General features: G+C 49.6%; 1 pseudogene; it reads right to left on the minus strand.

Moving 5' to 3' along the window:
* Positions 1–910: 910 nt before the first annotated feature.
* Positions 911–1,017, minus strand: LOC142137185 (U2 spliceosomal RNA; annotated as a pseudogene).
* Between the last annotated feature and the right edge of the window lie 4,047 nt (positions 1,018–5,064).

The raw sequence follows: 5,064 nt of genomic DNA on the forward strand, positions 1-5,064 counted from the left end.
TCCTCAGCCTGATGATGATGGACCACTTGCCTATCCAGAAGCCATTTGCATCCAGGATCATGGAGGGGTCCTTGACCCCAGAGGAAAAGCGACTCAGAAAGGTAGCGATGTCCTTACCAGGGGTGTGAGGATTCCTCATGGAGACCGTCACTCTTCTCTCCTCTCTCTGGATGGGGCAGTTCCCCACAAAGCGGGAAAAGGGAGATTCCAGTCTCGCTGTCTTCACTGCCTCCCAGTATCTCCTGCAGATAGCTATGGAGGCGAAGAGGATGTAGAAGATCCCCTTCAGGTAGTTCTGCATGCTGAAGGTTTCAGCCTTGGAGAAGCCCTGTTCAATAATCATCTTCTTCCCGAAAGTCTCAGCCATCATGTCTGGGACCCTTCTGTCCACTTCCTTCAGCTTCAGGATGATGGTCTGCCTCATCCAGGGTTCCAGAGTGGGGGTTTTCTGGGGGGCATCCTGGCTGGACTCCCCTTGTCCAGCAGCAGCAGGAGTGGTTTAGGCAGAGGTTTCAGCCACGGGGAGAGGCTTCGGTGTGGTGGTCTTTCCTCCCTTCTTCGCAGGGTCAGCAGCAGGGGTGGAGGCAGGAGCTGCAGCAGCTGAAGCCATCTTCCTGGCGCTTCTTCCTGGGGAGGTGAGGCTTGGAAGGCTGGTCTGGAGTGCGATCTTTTTCAAGGGGGGCGGAGCTATGCAAATTTTGTCCCAGCAGTCAGGATCCTACAGAGCTTCTTCACCGGAGTCGATCTTGCTCGCAGTCGTCTTCTTGCTCCTGGCCGGCTAAGATCGGGTGCAGTCCGCCTTAACAATTCCTCACCAGTGTTAGATTGTGCTATGGATGAGCCCCAATCAGGTTTCAGACCACTGGGTTTTGGGCAGTAAAGTCTACATCTGTTTGAACCCTCACCAGTGTTAGATTGCGCTATGGAAGAGCCACAATCAGCATTACAACCACTGGGTGTTAGGCCAGATAAGAGCAGATACTACACTTGATCTTAGCCAAAAGGCAGAGAAGCGAGAATTTAATGATTTCAAGCAGTGTCCAAGGTGAACAAATGGTACTAGTCCTTCTGGTAAAAACAATGTTGTATTCCGTTTCACACGCACTAATATTTATAGCACTTCCTGTGATGAAAAAGGTGTGGTCAAGAAGATGAGAGACCTGAAGGAATATTTTAAAGAATTGATAGGGAACATCAAAAATGTGGAAGTGTTTCAAATAATGAGAAAGTAATTTTAGCATGCAGTAGCCAGATTAAACGTTAAATATGTTAGTGGATTAAGAAATTCTGCTATTTATTTTTTTCTACATTCATTGTACTGGATGCTTTTTAAAAATAAATGCTATTGATAACAACTTTGTGGTTTATTAGGTGCAGTAGCAAGAAAGATAGACTTCAAATACGGACAAAACCAATTAACATGTTCAATACACATCTATGGTCTTTGGGACAGACACAAGGTGGATGTAGGTGTAAAATTATGCAAGGTGACATGTGCAATAAACATCTATTGTCTTTGGGAGAGACACAGGTTGGATGCAGATGTACAATTATGCAAGCTGACATATACAATCAGTGGAGCACGCAGGGGGAGTTTCTGGTTCTCCGGAAACCCCTCCCCTCCGCGAACCAACGGTACTGTACAGCAGCCACGGCGCTGTCAAAGAGGCGTCCGCGGCAGTGCTGTATTGTAGTATAATACAGCACTGCCGCGGATGCTGCTTGACTGCGCCGCGGCTGCTGTGGAATTCAGACTCACCGAAATATTATTATTTTTTCCGGGGGGGGCGGAAACCCCCCCTTCTAAATCCTGCGTTTGCCCCTGACAATATACATCCAAATTTACCCGCTTCCTCCAAAAATGCTCCCGTTCCGCCGAACGTCACTGGAGAAAATCCCGCTCCCTGGCTGACTTCCTCCACTTTAAATTCATCCTTTCATCCTACAGCTCTGCCCTCTCACTCGCTAAACAATCTTTCTTTAAATCCCTCATCTCTTCCCAGTCCTCTAACCCCCGCCGCCTCTTTGCCACCTTCAGGACTCTCTTGGCCCCCTCCCCTCCCCCCACCCCCTCCTCCCTGACTGCCTCTGATTTCGCCTCCTTCTTCTCCTCTAAAATCGAGGCCATCCGACTTGAAATCACCTCCTCCACTCTCTCTTCCACCCCTCCCACTCTTCTGTCCTCCCCCCCAACCACCTTCCCCTCCACTCCTTCCGTCCCACCACCGGCGATGAAGTCCACTCTCTCAGTTTATCCTCCCCCCCCACTACCTGCCCCATGGATCCCATCCCCTCCCACCTTCTTCGCTCCCTTTCCCCCACCACCTGCTCCCACCTCGCTCACCTCTTTAATCTCTCCCTCTCCACTGGCATCTTCCCCTCCTCCTTCAAACATGCTCTCGTATCCCCCATTCTTAAGAAACCTAATCTTGACCCCACTACTCTCTCGAACTATCGCCCCATATCTCTTCTCCCTTTTGCCTCCAAAATTCTCGAGAGGCTCGTCTGCAGCCGTCTCACCTCCTACCTTTCTGAATACTCCCTCCTTGATCCTCTCCAGTCTGGTTTCCGCCCCCTCCACTCCACTGAAACTGCCCTGGCTAAAGTCACCAATGACCTCCTCTCTGCAAAAGCCAAGGACCACTTCTCCCTTCTCATCCTCCTTGACCTCTCTGCAGCCTTTGACACCGTTGACCACCCCCTCCTCCTTCACACCCTCCAGTCTTTTGGCCTCTCCGGCCCAGTCCTGTCCTGGTTTACCTCTTACCTTACTCACCGTTCCTTCTCTGTCACCACCTCTGGGTCTCTCTCCCCCCCATCCACCCTTCCAGTCGGGGTCCCTCAGGGCTCTGTTCTGGGACCCTTACTCTTCTCTCTATACACCTCCTCCCTGGGTGAACTCATCAGCTCCTTCGGCTTCAGCTACCACCTTTACGCTGACGACACTCAACTATACCTCTCCTCTCCTGATCTCTCTCCCTCCCTCCTCTCTAGGGTGTCCGCCTGCCTCTCTGCCATCTCCTCCTGGATGTCCTCTCGATTCCTCAAACTTAACCTTGCCAAAACTGAGCTCATAGTTTTTCCTCCCTCTCATACCCCATCCCCTTCTGACCTCTCCATCACTGTCGATAACACCTCTATCTCCCCTGTCCCCCAACTTCGCTGCCTTGGTGTCATCCTCGACTCCTCTCTCTCCTTTGGCCCCCAAATCCTCTCTCTTGCTAAATCCTGCCGCTTCCAGCTGCGCAACATCGCTCGCATCCGGCCCTTCCTCTCCCAAGATGCCACCAAATGCCTTATCCACTCTCTGATCATCTCCCGCCTGGACTACTGCAACCTCCTCCTCACTGGCCTCCCCCACTCTCATCTCGATCCCCTTCGATCCGTCCTTAACGCTGCAGCTAGGCTTATTTTCCTCTCTCGCCGCTCCTCTTTTGTCTCCCCCCTCTACCTAGCCCTTCACTGGCTCCCATTCCCCTTCAGAATCCTCTTTAAGCTCCTCACACTCACCTACAAGGCCCTCGCCAACTCCACTGCGCCCTACATCTCCACCCTCCTCTCTATTCATGCTCCATCCCGCCCTCTCCGTTCTGCCTCTGACCGTCGCCTCTCTTCCCCCCTTATAACCTCCTCCCACGCGCGTATCCAAAACTTCGCCCGCGCTGCCCCCCTCCACTGGAACAAGCTCCCTCCCTCCATCAGAACTTCCCCTAATCTGTCCAGCTTCAAACGGGCCCTAAAAACCCACCTTTTTCTTAAAGCCTTTCTGTCTCCCACTTAACTTCCTACCTTATCTTCTGCCTCTGTCCCCCTACTCTCCCTCTCTCCCCTGCGTCTCTCTGTCTGTCCACCCCTCCCCTTAGATTGTACGCTCCTCTGAGCAGGGCCATCTCTCCTCCTGTTTCCACCACTTCTAACTCTGCTCTCCAGCTACTTAGCCCTCCTCCTCGAGGGTCCTCCACCCCACGTCCACTCTCCCTCCTCCCCCCTGGGGGTCTCCCTGTCTTCCGCGCCCTCCTTCTTGGGCCCTGTCGTTTGCGGATCCTCCCTCCCCCTTCCCCGCCCTCTCTAGCTGTGCATTGAGCGTACTGAGTTGCTGTGTTTACTGTACTGTGCTGTCTCCCATTGTATTGTGATTTTGTTTGTCTCTGTACGGCGCTGCGGATGCCTTGTGGCGCCTTATAAATAAATATTAATAATAATAATAATAATAATCTATATAAATTGCTACCTATTCAGCCATTACTTTAAGAATGTTCTATACCTATAGAAGTTTTAATAAATAATATGTACAATCATTACACATAAATATAAGACTATTATGCTATTGTATTTTAAAAATAATACATATAATATGAAATCAAATACATGGATACATGTCACATCAGGAAATAAATGATACTTTAATGAGAATATGTATTTTCACATGTGGTAAAAAATACATTTGTATACACTTGCGTACAGAAACACATAAATGTCAAATGAAGCATGTAAAACAGGTTTACATTGCTACTCCATTAAAATCGCATTATTCCAATTTGTCTGATATTCTGACACCATACCATTTGGGAGAGGTAGAGACAACATCATAAATTTAAATATACACCCCCAGAAAGGAGTCGCTGTTTCAGGAACTATCGGCAGTTGGTCGAGCAATTGATCATGTGTTTCAGTATTCCTCAAGACTTTTTCAGAAGTGTTGAATCTTTCCGGCGGTCACATAGGTTACATGGGTGGGTTCTGTGTCATACAATAGACAGTCTTTCAGAACTTAGCTGCTTGGCTTTTCACTTCTTCGCTGATGACCTATCTACTGTTCTTCTCAGGGACTTGGCATCATGACATCTCCTCTCCACAAATCTGCCTCCCCCTACTAACCTGCAACCTGTTCACTCCTACTTCCTTTGCTCTCTCCCTCCTAACTTTAGCTGTCATTTTCAACCTCTTCATCTGAAATCTATCCTTTTTCCTCTTCAATCCACATAAACAACTTACTACTAGCGAAGTCTAATGCCACTCCCCGTCCTCATACTCCTTGACCTTTCCACCGCCACTCTCTCCTAC

This window comes from Mixophyes fleayi, chromosome 1 (assembly GCF_038048845.1).
Source record: "Mixophyes fleayi isolate aMixFle1 chromosome 1, aMixFle1.hap1, whole genome shotgun sequence".
Lineage (NCBI taxonomy): Eukaryota > Metazoa > Chordata > Amphibia > Anura > Limnodynastidae > Mixophyes > Mixophyes fleayi.